We start from the raw sequence: 18,013 nt of genomic DNA on the forward strand, positions 1-18,013 counted from the left end.
GGTTGCAAATTGAATATAATATTTTCTGCATCTAGCTCTGAAAAAATATTTGGCCTTCTAGCAGTGTGTGGGACTTGTTCTATTAGTCCATCTACACTGACCTCCATCAGGTTGCAAATTGAATATAGTTTTTTTCTGCATCTAGCTCTGAAAAAATATTTGGCCTTCTATCAGTGTGTGGGACTTGTTCTATTAGTCCATCTATACTGACCTCCATCAGGTTGCAAACTGAATATATTTTTTTTCTGCATCTACCTCTGAAAAAATATTTGGGCTTCTAGCTGTGTGTGGGACTTGTTCTATTAGTCCATCTATACTGACCTCCATCAGGTTGCAAATTGAATACAATATTTTTCTGCATCTAGCTCTGAAAAAATATTTGGCCTTCTAGCAGTGTGTAGGACTTGTTCTATTAGTCCATCTATACTGACCTCCATCAGGTTGCAAACTGAATCTAATTTTTTTCTGCATGTACCTCTGTAAAAATATTTGGGCTTCTAGCTGTGTGTGGGACTTGTTCTATTAGACCATCTATACTGACCTCCATCAGGTTGCAAATTGAATATAATATTTTTCTGCATCTAGCTCTGAAAAAATATTTGGCCTTCTATCAGTGTGTGGGACTTGTTCTATTAGTCCATCTATACTGACCTCCATCAGGTTGCAAACTGAATATAATTTTTTTCTACATCTACCTCTGAAAAAATATTTGGGCTTCTAGCAGTGTGTGGAACTTGTTCTATTAGTCCATCTATACTGACCTCCATCCGGTTGCAAATTGAATATAATTTTTTTCTGCATCTAGCTCTGAAAAAATATTTGGCCTTTTAGCAGTGTGTGGGACTTGTTCTATTAGTCCATCTATACTGACCTCCATCAGGTTGCAAACTGAATATAATTTTTTTCTGCATCTACCTCTGAAAAAATATTTGGGCTTCTAGCTGTGTGTGGGACTTGTTCTATTAGTCCATCTATACTGAACTCCATCAAATTGCAAATTGAATATAATATTTTTCTGCATCTAGCTCTGAAAAAATATTTGGCCTTCTAGCAGTGTGTGGGACTTTTTCTATTAGTCCATCTATACTGACATCCATCAGGTTGCAAACTGAATATAATTTTTTTCTGCATCTACCTCCGAAAAAATATTTGGGCTTCTAGCAGTGTGTGGGACTTGTTCTATTAGTCCATCTATACTGACCTCCATCAGGTTGCAAACTGAATATAATTTTTTTCTGCATCTAACCCAGATAATAGTTTTGGCCTAATACAACAGTTTGGCCACTCAGCTCTACTCGGTTCCCATCCATTGTTTTTTTGTGCAAACAACTCCAGAGTTGTGAATTAGTTAACCAACAAAATGAGTGGGAAAAGGCCTGCTGCTGGTGGAAAGGGGAATAGGCGTGTTGGGAAGGGGAAAAAAGGTTGTGTCCGTGGAGTAGGTGTTAAAGCAACAGTTACATCTGCAGAAGAAAGACCATCTTCCAGCAAAACTAAAATGTCTACTTCTTTTAGCGGACAATGTGTTAAGATCCCTTTCTTACGGCCACGCCAATCGCTACAAATTCCAGATGAGGCACAAAAACAGCAAGTGCTTCAACGGATATCAAGTGCTCCTTTAAGTGGGCTCTCTTCCACATCAACTTCAACATCACAAATACTCCAGTCCTCAGAGGTGTCATCCCAATCGCACTTGCTTCCTCACAGCTCCCAAATCTCCAGCTGACCGTCTGAGTATGAGGTAGAAAAGATGGTTGAGTCTGCAGAGCTGTTTACTCATAGTATAGCCTGGGAATCAGAGGTCGGCTCCAGCGCTTCTGTTAATCCAGACGAGGAAATGATCTGCACTGATGCCCAGAATCTTTATGAGTCAGATCCAGGACCAGATGCAGAAGCTTCTCACCATAATGTAGACCCTCATTCCCAAACTGTAACTCCTGTTGGTGGAGACAATGAGGAAGACGATGATGAGACTCAAATACCTGATTGGAGCAACAACTTTAGTTTTTTGTCAGGGCAGGAACAGGTTGGCTCTGAGGACGACGGGTGTGATAACACACAGGGTGATGATGATGAGGTTGGAGATCCCACTTACTGTCAACCCACAGTCAGCCAAGAGATGAGGTCAGCAGAGGAGGTGGAGGAGGATGCTAGTGACGACGAGGTCAGGTTGTGCCTTCCTGGACAGAGACGTAGTACTGGAAGCACGTCAACAACTGCATCCTCAAACACAACTCTGCCTCTGACCACAAGTCGTGGTGGCTCTTCAGGTCGCATGGGTGCTAAGCCTTGCATAGCCTGGGCATTTTTTCAGATCGATAAAGATGACCCAACTCGTGTTATCTGTAACATTTGTCAACAAAAGCTAAGTAAAGGCCAAAAAATACATAGTTTGAGTACTTCATGCATGAACCGGCACATGGACATGAAGAATAAGTTGCAGTGGGAAGCTCACTGTGCTACAAGGCAGCCTAGCCGGCCGGGCCAACCACCGTCTGCCCCATCTTGTGCATCCGCGGCCTCTTCATCCTCTGTGACTGGGGGGACAGCAGTCACACCTGTTTTGGGACGCAGACCTGCCACCTCTTTACCCACAACAGCCAGCGTGATTGGCAGGTCATCATTTTCTTTGGAGGTGGTAACACCAGCTGGTGTTGAGCGCTGTCCAACATCGATAGCACAACCTTTGGATCAAGGCAACCTAACATGTCCGCCTGCATCTTCCTCACAGACCGGCAGTTTGCCGGGGACACCCTTATCAACCCCGTCTAAGCACAACAGCCAGCCCTCAGTCCCTCAGATCTGGACAAGTAAAAGACCATTTACTCCCAGCCGTGAGAAAGCTATGAGGTTGAATTTCACCATCTGCAAGCTCTTGGCTACAGAAATGCTGCCTTTCCGCCTGGTGGACACAGAGGATTTTCGAGACCTTATGTCCGTCGCAGTGCCCCAGTACCAGATGCCCAGTCGGCACTACTTCTCAAAGAAAGGTGTGCCTGCGCTCCACCAGCATGTCGCACACAACATCACCACTTCTTTGAGAAACTCTGTGTGTGACAGGGTGCATTTCACCACAGACACTTGGATGAGTAGGCATGGACAGGGGCGTTACATGTCGCTGACTGGGCACTGGGTAACTATGGTGACAGCAGGACAAGGGGCTGCTGTCCAAGTCTTGCTGTCCCCACGAGTTGTGCGTCAATCCTCTTTATGTCAAAGTTCCTCCACTGCTTCTGCCTCCTCAACTTCCTCTCGGTCCTATACCTGCATCCAAAGCCTGTCTGGTCATGCCACAAGCTTTCTAACTGCGCAGAAGGGATCCTGCACACCTCCTTACTATGCTGGCAGTAGGGCTCAACGTCATCAGGCGGTTTTTACTTTGAAATGTCTGGGAAATGTGAGTCACACAGCTGAGGAGTTGTGGTCAGCTCTGGAGAACCAATTTCATGAATGGTTGTCTCCACTGGACCTGAAACCAGGGAAGGCCATGTGTGACAATGCTGCAAACCTGGGTGCGGCCCTTCGCCGGGGCAATGTCACACACGTGCCTTGCATGGCTCACGTGTTGAACCTGGTTGTCCAGCAATTTTTAGGCCACTATCCCGGACTAGATGGCCTTCTGCAGAGGGCACGGTCGCTGTGTGCTCACTTCCGCCATTCGCATCCCACAGCTCAGCGACTTACATCTCTACAGAAGTCATTGGGCCTACCACTTCACCGGCTAAAATGCGATGTGCCTACCCGGTGGAATTCAACTCTGCACATGTTGCAGCGACTGTGGCAGCACCGACAAGCTCTGGTGCAATACTTTCTGATGTTTAGCCTGGGCCAACGGGATCCAGAGGTGGGGCAAATCACGCTGGAGGAGTGGTCTCAGATCAGGGACCTATGCACCCTTCTGCACAGATTTGAAATGGCGACGAAGATGTTTAGTGCTGACGATGCCATTATCAGCATGACTATTCCGGTGATTTACATGCTGGAGCACATGTTAAACAGAATTCGGAGTCAGGTGGTGGCACAAGAGGAGGTGGAGGAAGTAGAGGAGGAGTAGTTGTATGCGGAAGTGCTAACATCTGCAAGGTCCAGACGGTCGGCAGCACCGAGGCGGCAGGCAAGTGAGGGTGGGGGAGATGGTTTTACCAGGGCGCATGGTAGCAGCCAAACTAGTGAGGAAGGTGCAGGAGCCCAGGAAGAAGTGGAGGATGAACTGATGGTAGACTCATCAGATGAGGGAGACCTTGATCACATTTCTGCTGTGCGAGGTTAGGGGTAGAGGACAGAGGAAGGAAGCATGATTGTTACCTCGCCACCAACACAACAGGGACTTGGTGCTCCTGGATGCGCAAGACACATGAGTGCCTTCTTGCTGCACTACCTGCAACATGACCCTCGAATTGGGAGAATTAGAAATAATCCTCTCTACTGGGTTGCCACACTGTTAGATCCCTGGTACAAAAGTAAATTTGCAGAAATAATTCCTGCCATAGAAAGGGATGCAAGCATGCAGGAGTATCAGCAGAGACTGTTGCAGAATCTTACATGTGCTTTTCCACAAAACACCAGTGGTGCACGTAGTGAATCTCACAGTTCCATCTTGCCAACCGTGGGACTGTCGAGTGTTCAGCACTCAAACCGTAACAGAAACACAGTATCTGCTGGTAACATCAATTTTGCGGAATCATTTCACGACTTTTTTAGCTCATCCTTTGCAAGGCCACAGGAGACAAGAAGTCTGACACATAGTCAACGCCTAGAGACGATGGTACAGGAGTATCTCCAAGTAAACATTGAAGCCATGACTGTGTCACTGGACCCTTGCTCTTTTTGGGCTTCCAATCTGGATAAATGGCCGGAGCTCGCCACTTACGCCTTGGAGATCTTGTCTTGCCCCGCAGCCAGCGTTCTGTCTGAACGTGTATTCAGCGCTGCTGGTGGTGTGCTGACAGATAAGCGCACGCGGCTCTCCACTGATAATGTAGACAGACTCACGTTCATACAGATGAACAAATCAAGGATCCGAAACGACTTTTCTACCCCTGTGTCATCCTGGGGAGAGTAAAAGCTTGATGATTGGTTAAAATCACCTCACCAACCGTTTTAAGCTTTCAAATTACTAATCATGTTTATCTGTATCTTGGCTGGAAAATTATTTGGGCTTTGTAGCAGTGTGCAGTAATGATTCTATTAGGCCATCTATACTAAGCTCCACCAGATTTAAAATTACTAATCATGTTTATCTGTATCTTGGCTGGAAAATTATTTGGGCTTTGTAGCAGTGTGCAGTAATGATTCTATTAGGCCATCTATACTAAACTCCACCAGATTTAAAATTACTAATCATGTTTATCTGTATCTTGGCTGGAAAATAATTTGGGCTTTGTAGCAGTGTGCAGTACTGATTCTATTAGGCCATCTATACTAAACTCCACCAGATTTAAAATTAACAATAATTTTTAGCTGCATCTAGCCCGGAAAATTATTTTGGGGCTCCGAGATGCGCAAGACACATAAGTGCCTTCTTGCTGCACTACCTGCAACATGACCCTCAGATTGTCAGAATTCGAAGTAATCCTGACTACTGGGTTGCCACACTCTTAGATCCCCCACACTCTTCGATCAACCTTTTCATTTTAATAAAGACCAAAAAAATGGTCATTTTTGAAATTATAAGCATTAGCAGGTTATTAGAAACTGAAATCAAACAGTTTTCAACTCAAACTTTATTCTAGGTGATGTTACAGTTGCACATAGGACCCCTTGTTCGAAAGGAGCTTCTGAACTCTCTCGTCCATTGAATTTGTCAGGTTTTGGATGGTTTCTGCTTCAATTGTTTTGCATGAGGACAGAATACCCTCCCAGAGCTGTTGCTTAGATGTGAACTGCCTCCCGCCATCATAGAAACTCCTTTTGATGATGCTCCAGAGGTTCTGAATGGGGTAGAGGTCAGGGGAGCATGGGGGTCACACCATAAGTTTGTCCCCTTTTATGCCCATATCAGCCAGAGATGCAGATGTGTTATGTGCAGCATGAGACGGTGCATTATCATGCATGAAAATGATCTTGCTGTGGAATACACGGTTCTTCTTCTTGAACCATGGCAGGAAGTGCTGTTTGAGAAACTCCACATACATTATGGAGTTCATCTTTACTCCTTCAGGGTTCCTAAAGGGGCTGACAGTCTCTCTCCCCATGATTCTAGCCCAAAACATTACTCCACCTCCTCCTTGTTGGCGCTGTAGCCGTGTTTGCGTGGGGTGTCCATCAACCAGCCATCCTCCACTCCATCCATCTGGACCATCGAGCGTTGCACGGCACTCATCCGTGAACAAAACAGTTTTGAAATCAGTCTTCATGTAATGTTTGGCCCACTGGAGCCGATTCTGCTTGTGTGCAGTGGATAGAGGAGGTCGACAGGATGGCGTACGCACAGCTGCAAACCTCTGAAGGACCCTGCATCTTGTTGTTTGGGGGACGTTGGAGGCACCAGCAGCTTCAAAAACTTGTCTGCTGCTATGACAAGGCTTTTTTGCCGCTGTTCTTTTAACCTGACGTAATTGCTTGTAGGAAAAAGTCCTCAATTTGCCCTTATCAGCACACACACGTGTGTACTGTGAATCAGCTACATACTTCTTGATTGCCAAGACACTTCATCCTGATCATCGCACAATGTTGATTGTAGTCATGCCTTGACCTAAACACTCCACAATTTGTTGCTTCTCAGCAGCCGACACATCCTTTTTCTTTCCCATTTTGGCACAAAATGTAGGCTGCTTATTAATGTGGGACAGCATTCTTAAGTAGTCTTGCCGTTCATTTAACACACCTGCCAAACTAATTAGCACAGGTGTCTGCAATTGCTTGCAGTGATATAAAGAGCCCTGACACACGTCACCATCAATGAGTTTAACTGACAAACAAACAAATTCTTCCCTTATCACTCCTAAACACTTTTTGCATAATAATTTGGAACACAGTGTACATGTGCTTTTCCACAAAACACCAGTGGTTCACGTAGTGAATCTTACAGTTCTAACTTGCCAACCGTGGTCTGTATGGAGTTGTTCAATAAAGGGCCCAAAATTAAGATAACATAGACGGGAGAGGTCTCTATGAATAGGAATTCCTATGAATTTGATACCCTGTGAGGGCCAGGCAAAGGATAAGTTGGACTGGATGGAATCCTGTATGGATTTGGGGAGGGAGACATCGAGGGCCTCAGACTTCGCTGTATTGATTTTAAAATTTGACCATGTAACAAAGTGATCTATTTCAGCCATAACAGACTGCTGATGGATATATGTGATTGACATCATCAGCAAATGCAGAGCACTTGTACTCGGTGCCTCCCACCTCAATCCACCTAATATTGGGGTTATGGCGAATTGATGAGAGCAGGTGCTCCGTCACTAGGATGTATAAGAGAGGGGACAGAGGACTAGTGTTGAGCCACCCCCGTAGTGTTCGAGTTCGGTTCGGTTCGTCGAACACCCGTGTGTTCGCCGAAATGTTCGTCGAACTGTTCGTCGAACACCTTCGAACACCGTTAAAACCAATGGCAGGCAAACAAAAACACATAGAAACAGATAGAAAACACCTTCAAATGTGTCCAAAAGCTGACAAACTGCTCAGAAGACACAACTAACACATGGAAAAGTGACAAGTACATATAGTCATGCGAAAAGAAAAGAGGTGGAGGAGTAAAAGGAGGGGGAGACACAGATATAGGCATGTCATGCCCTTCTAAAATCCAAAAAGTGAGAAGCCGAGACGGCCAGTCCGCTCCTGCCCGTGCCACCTCCGTGTCGCCGGGTTTGTGCCAGAGCCGCGGTGAACCCTGACGGCCAACCCCCCTCTCCCAATACTGGTTCCTGTCCGCTGGTGGGTCGAGAGAGCCCCCCTGTGGTGGAGGCAGCTCTAAGCTTTTTAATTTAAATTGTCCCTCTAATTTGAATGAATACACTTTAAATCCATTTACAAGGATCTATTGGAGGGCAAGTCTCATGCCAGCAGCCGCGTAATTCCAGCTCCAGTAGCGTCCACTAAAGCTGCTGCAGTTAAAAAGCATTTATAAGGATCGAGCTCGGCTGTCCACCGCAAGGCATCCTAGTGCCAGTCCCAGCCCCTATGCCTTGGGGTGCCTCCTGATGCTCTTCACTAAGTATCCCGTGGTCCCGAAGCATTTCCTTTGAAAAAATTAAGTGTCCAAACTACAGGTGGTGTAGCTTGCTTAACAGCCGGGATAATCCGCTGACTAGCAGACACTGCTACTAGGCACAAAGTATTTCCTGGGCTAGATGCAGTTAAAAATTTGTAAGTAGATACTCTCGTTGGATGCTGAGAAAGCATTCCATAGAGTCTCCTGGCACGCCATATATGATTCTCTTAAAAAGCTTGGGGTAGGGGTCTAGGGGACCCTTTTATCGCCAAAATCACGGCCCTGTATCACAATACGTCACCTAGGCTGAAGATAAATGGAACTGTAGCACCGAGGGCTCGGTTGCTACAGACGTATTGCACCTCACCCAGAGGTGTGATATCTCACTCTCAGATAAGGATGGAGTGTGGATCAGGACCCGACACCTGCATGCATTACACCACATTGCCGTGGGGCAGGGCGACCAATATGCCCCTGAGATGGGCACGACAGTCCCTGTCCCTGGCTGGAGTGGGGGGAGGGAACACTGAGGAAGGGGAACCCTGCAGTGCAGGAGCAAGGAGGAAGCAGTTCCTGGGTGCATTGAGAAGGGAGTATAAAAGGTGGGCACCATCTTAGGTCAGTGCAGAGAAGTCTGAGCAGAAGTGGCAGGGAGCAGGGGCTCTGCATGAGCTCTGCTCCGGAGGCGGGCCTAGTAACAGAGGCCCAGGCCTGCAAGAGGGAGAAGGAAGGAAGAGGAGCGGAGAAGGCTCCAGGAACGAGGAATGAAGGGATCCCAGGGGTGCGGACGGGCGAGTCGCCACCGCACGCCCGAATCCACCTGCGTGGAGGGGTCAGGCCAAAGGGGGAGACCGGTCCCCGAACTAGTGGAGGCAGGAAACGACCCTCAGCTAGAAACCGGAGGCTCTGACATTTTATGTGGCGCAGCCCCTTGCTCCACCCGCTAGGAAGGCACCACATAGGGTCAGGGAAACTGGCGCCAAGTTTACCAAGAGGAGGCCCGAGGCAGCCGGACAGAAGTGTTGGTAAGAAAGGCCAGACAAAGGACACACAAAGGGGGTCCTGTGAAGCGCTCCAAAGTTATCTGGGAGTTGTCTGAGCCCCTCACCTGGTGAGCACAGTACGACGTGGGCAGCCGTTACCTGCAGACGTGGTCTGGATAATAAGAACTGTGAGTAAAGGCCCTGAACTGCATCACTGACTCCGTGTCGTTACTGCTGCTGCCCTGCACCATCACCCCCATCCTCCGCATACACTGCCCTGAGGCTATACTCCTCCTGTGGGGAGTTATGCTACGCTCTGCTGCACCCACAACACCAGCCTTAGCGGTCTGCCCTGTAGCGGCGGTTCACTCTGACCTCAATCCACGGGTGGCGTAGTCGGACATTTAAACATCAAAACCACATAAATAGTTCCGCCACTGGTTTGACCGCCCTGAGCCACGGAACCGGATCGCCGCCACGAAGACTACAACCACCAGCATCCACCAAAAAGGGTCCGGCTCCGGGTGTCCCAAGGCCCAGGGGGTGCGTCAGAACATTTTCATCACCTTTCACAATCACCAATGGGACAAGGCAGGGATGTCCTCTGTCCCCTCTCTTATACATCCTAGTGACGGAGCACCTGCTCTCATCAATTCGCCATAACCCCAATATTAGGTGGATTGAGGTGGGAGGCACCGAGTACAAGTGCTCTCTATTTGCTGATGATGTCCTAGTATATATCACTCAATCACATATATCCATCCCTGCTGTTATGGCTGAAATAGATTACTTTGTTACATGGTAAAATTTTAAAATCAATGCAGCGAAGTCTGAGGCCCTCGATGTCTCCCTCCCTAAATCCATATAGGATTCCATCCAGTCCAACTTTCCCTTTGCCTGGCCCTCACAGGGTATCAAATACTTAGGAATTCCTATTCATAGAGACCTCTCCCATCTATGTTATCTTAATTTTGGGCCCTTTATTGAACAATTCCATACAGACCACGGTTGGCAAGTTAGAACTGTAAGATTCACTACGTGAACCACTGGTGTTTTGTGGAAAAGCACATGTACACCGCGTTCCAAATTATTATGCAAAAAGTGTTTAGGAGTGATAAGGGAAGAATTTGTTTGTTTGTCAGTTAAACTCATTGATGGTGATGTGTGTCAGGGCTCTTTATATCACTGTAAGCAATTGCAGACACCTGTGCTAATTAGTTTGGCAGGTGTGTCCAATGAAAGGCAAGACTACTTAAGAAGGCTCTCTCACATTATTAAGCAGCGTACATTTTCTGCCAAAATGGGAAAGAAAAAGGATGTGTCGGCTGCTGAGAAGCAACAAATTGTGGAGTGTTTAGGTCAAGGCTAGAGATGAGCGTTGTTCTACTCGAACTGTTCGCCAATCTCAAATTCGAGCTGTTTTGGGCGGTGTTCGAGCCGGTCGGCGAACACGAACAATTTGAGAAAAATTCGGCTGTTCGAGGTTATGTTCGATAACTGTTCGTGCACCAAAATCATAACTGGATTTTTTCTCAGTAATGATGAAAATTAATGTTAATACGCAGTTTGAGTGTACAGCGGGGCGGGGGGGGGGCAGGGGATGGATCTCTGCAGGAACAATGAAGATCTCCATTTTTTTTTCTCTTTCCCGCATTTGCAGTGGGGAGGTGCAATCTGTCAGCCTATCAGCAGCGCACACACGGAGCGAAGTGCTTTTTTTCACACAAGCAAGGGCATGTGTGATTGGCAGTGTATGTCACATGTCCTTGCCCTATAAGACCAAGCCTTTTTCCCCGTCGCCACCATTTTCTCACTGCTGCAGCTGCGTGTTAGACGGCACCGCTGTTGCTGTGTGCGCTATACCTTGTTAATTTCAAGCCAATTTTAGCACAAATATACAGATAGCTTGGGAGTAGGGAATAGTTGTGATTGCAGTCCTTTTAAGGACTAGGTTACAGCATTTCCTACGACTTTTATCAGGCAGGTCTGTGCTCTTAAATAGATAGATTGTGGGAGTAAAGACTAATTGTAATTGGAGTCCTTTTCATGACTAGGTTACATCAGTTCCTATCAGTTGTTGCCAGGCAGGTCTGTGCCAGTGCTGTGCAAGTTTTTTTCACAGCTTTTGGCTGAATCTAGCAAAGCTAATCCTTTTTGGCCTATTGCAGAGTGTGTTAGTCAGTGGAGTAGCCTATCTGTGTTGCAAGATATACCACCTGTGTATAGAATACCAATTTTTTTACTGCACCTAGTGAAGTAAAATCTTTTGGGCATAGCATCATTCTATTAGTCCATCTATACTGACCTCCATCAGGCTGCAAACTGAATATAATTTTTTTCTGCATCTAGCTCTGAAAAAATATTTGGGCTTCTAGCAGTGTGTGGGACTTGGTCTATTAGTCCATCTATACTGACCTCCATCAGGTTGCAAATTAAAAATAATTTTTTTCTTCATTTAGCTCTGAAAAAATATTTGGGCTTCTAGCAGTGTGTGGGACTTGTTCTATTAGTCCTTCTATACTGACCTCCAGCAGGTTGCAAATTGAATATAATTTTTTTCTGCATCTAGCTCTGAAAAAATATTTGAGCTTCTAGCGGTGTGTGGGACTTGGTCTATTAGTCCATCTATACTGACCTCCATCAGGTTGCAAATTAAAAATAATTTTTTTCTGCATCTAGCTCTGAAAAAATATTTGGGCTTCTAGCAGTGTGTGGGACTTGGTCTATTAGTCCATCTATACTGACCTCCATCAGGTTGCAAATTAAAAATAATTTTTTTCTTCATTTATCTCTGAAAAAATATTTGGGCTTCTAGCAGCGTGTGGGACTTGGTCTATTAGTCCATCTATACTGACCTCCATCAGGTTGCAAATTAAAAATAATTTTTTTCTGCATCTAGCTCTGAAAAAATATTTGGGCTTCTAGCAGTGTGTGGGACTTGGTCTATTAGTCCATCTATACTGACCTCCATCAGGTTGCAAATTAAAAATAATTTTTTTCTGCATCTAGCTCTGAAAAAATATTTGGGCTTCTAGCAGTGTGTGGGACTTGGTCTATTAGTCTATCTATACTGACCTCCATCAGGTTGCAAATTAAAAATAATTTTTTTCTTCATTTAGCTCTGAAAAAATATTTGGGCTTCTAGCAGTGTGTGGGACTTGTACTATTAGTCCTTCTATACTGACCTCCAGCAGGTTGCAAATTGAATATAATTTTTTTCTGCATCTAGCTCTGAAAAAATATTTGGGCTTCTAGCGGTGTGTGGGACTTGGTCTATTAGTCCATCTATACTGACCTCCATCAGGTTGCAAATTAAAAATAATTTTTTTCTGCATCTAGCTCTGAAAAAATATTTGGGCTTCTAGCAGTGTGTGGGACTTGGTCTATTAGTCCATCTATACTGACCTCCATCAGGTTGCAAATTAAAAATAATTTTTTTCTGCATCTAGCTCTGAAAAAATATTTGGGCTTCTAGCAGTGTGTGGGACTTGGTCTATTAGTCCATCTATACTGACCTCCATCAGGTTGCAAATTGAATAAAAAAATTTTCTGCATCTAGCTCTGAAAAAATATTTGGGCTTCTAGCGGTGTGTGGGACTTGGTCTATTAGTCCATCTATACTGACCTCCATCAGGTTGCAAATTAAAAATAATTTTTTTCTGCATCTAACCCAGCCAATAGTTTTGGCCTAATACCACAGTTTGGCCACTCAGCTCTGCTCGGTTACCATCCATTGTTTTTTTGTGCAAACAACTCCAGAGTTGTGAATTAGTTAACCACCAAAATGAGTGGAAAAAGGCCTGCTGCTGGTGGAAAGGGGAATAGGCGTGTTGGGAAGGGGAAAAAAGGTTGTGTCCGTGGGGTAGGTGCAGAAGAAAGACCATCTTCCAGCCAAACTAAAATGTCTACTTCTTTTAGCGGACAATGTGATAAGATCCCTTTCTTACGGCCACGACAATCGCTACAAATTCCAGATGAGGCACAAAAACAGCAGGTGCTTCAACGGATATCATGTGCTCCTTTAAGTGGGCTCTCCTCCACATCAACTTCAACATCACAAATACTCCAGTCCTCAAAGGTGTCACCCAAATCGCACTTGCTTCCTCACAGCTCCCAAATCTCCAGCTGCCCGTCTGAGTATGAGGTAGAACAGATGGTTGAGTCTGCAGAGCTGTTTACTCATACTATAGCCTGGGAATCAGAGGTCGACTCCAGCGCTTCTGTGAATCCAGACGAGGAAATGATCTGCACTGATGCCCAGAATCTTTATGAGTCGGATCCAGGACCAGACGCAGAAGGTTCTGACCATAATGTAGACCCTCATTCCCAAACTGTAACTCCTGTTGGTGGAGACAATGAGGAAGACGATGATAAGACTCAAATACCTGATTGGAGCGACAACTTTAGTTTTTTGTCAGGGCAGGAACAGGTTGGCTCTGAGGACGACGGGTGTGATAACGCACAGGGTGATGATGATGAGGTCGGAGATCCCACTTACTGTCAACCCACAGTCAGCCAAGAGATGAGGTCAGCAGAGGAGGTGGAGGAAGATGCTAGTGACGACGAGGTCAGGTTGCGCCTTCCTGGACAGAGACGTAGTACTGGAAGCACGTCAACAACTGCATCCTCAAACACAACTCTGCCTCTCACCACAAGTCGTGGTGGCTCTTCAGGTCGCATGGGTGCTAAGCCTTGCATAGCCTGGGCATTTTTTTAGATCGATAAAGATGACCCAACTCGTGTTATCTGTAACATTTGTCAGCAAAAGCTAAGTAGAGGCCAAAAAATACATAGTTTGAGTACTTCATGCATGAACCGGCACATGGACATGAAGCATAAGTTGCAGTGGGAAGCTCAGTGTGCTACAATGCGGTCTAGCCGGCCGGGCCAACCACCGTCTGCCATATCTTGTGCATCCGCGGCCTCTTCATCCTCTGTGACTGGGGGGACAGCAGTCACACCTGTTTTGGGGCGCAGACCTGCCACCTCTTTACCCGCAACAGCCAGCGTGATTGGCAGGTCATCATTTTCTTTGGAGGTGGTAACACCAGCTGGTCTTGAGCGCTGTCCGACATCGATAGCACCACCTTTGGATCAAGGCAACCTAACATGTCCGCCTGCATCTTCCTCACAGACCGGCAGTTTGCCGGGGACACCCTTATCAACCCCGTCTAAGCACAATAGCCAGCCCTCGGTCCCTCAGATGTGGACAAGTAAAAGACCATTTCCTCCTAGCCATGAGAAAGCTAAGAGGTTGAATTTCACCATCTGCAAGCTCTTGGCTACAGAAATGCTGCCTTTCCGCCTGGTGGACACAGAGGATTTTCGAGACCTTATGTCCGTCGCAGTGCCCCAGTACCAGATGCCCAGTCGGCACTACTTCTCAAAGAAAGGTGTGCCTGCGCTCCACCAGCATGTCGCACACAACATCACCGCTTCTTTGAGAAACTCTGTGTGTGACAGGGTGCATTTCACCACAGACACTTGGACGAGTAGGCATGGACAGGGGCGTTACATGTCGCTGACTGGGCACTGGGTAACTATGGTGACAGCAGGACAAGGGGCTGCTGTCCAAGTCTTGCCGTCCCCACGAGTTGTGCGTCAATCCTCTTTATGTCATTTTTCCTCCACTGCTTCTGCCTCCTCAACCTCCTCTCGGTCTTCCACCTGCACCCAAAGCCTGTCTGGTCATGCCACAAGCTTTCTAACTGCGCAGAAGGGATCCTGCACACCTCCTTAGTATGCTGGTAGTAGGGCTCAACGTTATCAGGCGGTTTTTACATTGAAATGTATGGGAAATGTGAGTCACACAGCTGAGGAGTTGTGGTCAGCTCTGGAGAACCAATTTCATGAATGGTTGTCTCCACTGGACCTGAAACCAGGGAAGGCCGTGTGCGACAATGCTGCAAACCTGGGTGCGGCCCTTCGCCGGGGCAATGTCACACACGTGCCTTGTATGGCTCACGTGTTGAACCTGGTTGTCCAGCAATTTTTAGCCCACTATCCCAGACTAGATGGCCTTCTGCAGAGGGCACGGTCGCTGTGTGCTCACGTCCGCCGTTCGCATCCCGCAGCTCAGCGACTTACATCTCTACAGAAGTCGTTGGGCCTGCCACTTCACCGGCTAAAATGCGATGTGCCTACCCGGTGGAATTCAACTCTGCACATGTTGCAGCGACTGTGGCAGCACCGACAAGCCCTGGTGCAATACGTTCTGACGTATAGCCTGGGCCAACGAGATTCAGAGGTGGGGCAAATCACGCTGGAGGAGTGGTCTCAGATCAGTGACCTATGCACCCTTCTGCACAGTTTTGAAATGGCGACGAAGATGTTTAGTGCTGACGATGCCATTATCAGCATGACTATTCCGGTGATTTACATGCTGGAGCACATGTTAAACAGAATTCGGAGTCAGGTGGTGGCACAAGAGGAGGTGGAGGAAGTAGAGGAGGAGGAGTTGTATGCGGAAGGGCTAACATCTGCAAGGTCCAGACGGTCGGCAGCACCAGGGCGGCAGGCATGTGAGGGTGGGGGAGATGATTTTACCAGGGCGCATGGTAGCAGCCAAACTAGTGAGGAAGGTGCAGGAGCCCAGGAAGAAGTGGAGGACGAACTGATGGAAGACTCATCAGATGAGGGAGACCTTGATCACATTTCTGTTGTGCGAGGTTGGGGGGAGAGGACAAAGGAAGGAAGCATGATTGTTACCTCGCCACCAACACAACAGGGACTTGGTGCTCCTGGATGCGCAACACACATGAGTGCCTTCTTGCTGCACTACCTGCAACATGACCCTCGAATTGTGAGAATTAGAAATAATCCTGACTACTGGGTTGCCACACTGTTAGATCCCCGGTACAAAAGTAAATTTGCAGAAATTATTCCTGCCATAGAAAGGGATGCACGCATGCAGGAGTATCAGCAGAGACTGTTGCAGAATCTTACATGTGCTTTTCCACAAAATACCAGTGGTGCACGTAGTGAATCTCACAGTTCCAACTTGCCAACCGTGGGACCGTCAAGTGTTCAGCACTCAAACCGTAACAGAACCACAGTATCTGCTGGTAACATCAATTTTGCGGAATCATTTCACCACTTTTTTAGCCCATCGTTTGCAAGGCCACAGGAGACAAGAAGTCTGACACATAGTCAACGCCTAGAGACGATGGTACAGGAGTATCTCCAAGTAAACATTGAAGCCACGACTGTGTCACTGGACCCTTGCTCTTTTTGGGCTTCCAATCTGGATAAATGGCCGGAGCTAGCCACTTACGCCTTGGAGATCTTGTCATGCCCCGCAGCCAGCGTTCTGTCTGAACGTGTGTTCAGCGCTGCTGGTGGTGTGCTGACAGATAAGCGCACGCGGCTCTCCACTGATAATGTAGACAGACTCACGTTCATAAAGATGAACAAATCATGGATCCGAAACGACTTTTCTACCCCTGTGTCATCCTGGGGAGAGTAAAAGCTTGATGATTGGTTAAAATCACCCTACCAACCGTTTTAAGCTTTCAAATTACTAATCATGTTTATCTGTATCTTGACTGGAAAATAATTTGGGCTTTGTAGCAGTGTGCAGCACTGATCCTATTAGGCCATCTATAATAAGCTTCACCAGATTTAAAATTAAAAATAATTTTTAGCTGCATCTAGCCCGGAAAATAATTTTGGGGCTCCGAGATGCGCAAGACACATAAGTGCCTTCTTGCTGCACTACCTGCAGCATGACCCTCATATTGTCAGAATTCGAAGTAATCATGACTACTGGGTTGCCACACTCTTAGATCCCCCAAACTTTTCGATCAACCTTTTCATTTTAATAAAGACCAAAAAAATGGTCATTTTTGAAATTATAAGCATTAGCAGGTTGTTAGAAACTGAAATCAAACAGTTTTCAACTCAAAACTTTATTCTAGGTGATGTTACATTTTCACATAGGACCCCTTGTTCGAAAGGAGCTTCTGAACTCTCTCGTCCATTGAATTTGTCAGGTTTTGGATGGTTTCTGCTTCAATTGTTTTGCATGAGGACAGAATACCCTCCCAGAGCTGTTGCTTAGATGTGAACTGCCTCCCGCCATCATAGACACTCCTTTTAATGATGCTCCAAAGGTTCTGAATGGGGTAGAGGTCAGGGGAGCATGGGGGTCACACCATAAGTTTGTCCCCTTTTATGCCCATATCAGCCAGAGATGCAGATGTTTTATGTGCAGCATGAGATGGTGCATTATCATGCAGAAAAATGATCTTGCTGTGAAATACACGGTTCTTCTTCTTGAACCATGGCAGGAAGTGCTGTTTGAGAAAATCCACATACATTATGGAATTCATCTTTAGCACCTTCAGGGATCCTAAAGGGGCCGACAATCTCTCTCCCCATGATTCCAGCCCAAAACATTACTCCACCTCCTCCTTGTTGGCGCTGTAGCCGTGTTTGCGTGGGGTGTCCATCAACCAGCCATCCTACACTCCATTCATCTGGACCATCGAGCGCTGCACGGCACTCATCCGTGAACAAAACAGTTTTGAAATCAGTCTTCATGTAATGTTTGGCCCACTGGAGCCGTTTCTGCTTGTGTGAAGTGGATAGAGGAGGTCGACAGGATGGCGTATGCACAGCTGCAAACCTCTGAAGGACCCTGCATCTTGTTGTTCGGGGGACGTTGGAGGCACAAGCAGCTTCAAAAACTTGTCTGCTGCTATGACAAGGCTTTTTTGCCGCTGCTCTTTCAACCTGACGTAATTGCCTGTAGGAAAGAGTCCTCAATTTGCCCTTATCAGCACGCACAGGTGTGTACTGTGAATCAGCTACATACTTCTTGATTGCCAAGACACTTCATCCTGATCATCGCACAATGTTGATTGTAGTCATG

Source organism: Phyllobates terribilis, unplaced genomic scaffold (genome assembly GCF_046119375.1).
Source record: "Phyllobates terribilis strain yellow unplaced genomic scaffold, ASM4611937v1 Scaffold_11__3_contigs__length_659146591, whole genome shotgun sequence".
Lineage (NCBI taxonomy): Eukaryota > Metazoa > Chordata > Amphibia > Anura > Dendrobatidae > Phyllobates > Phyllobates terribilis.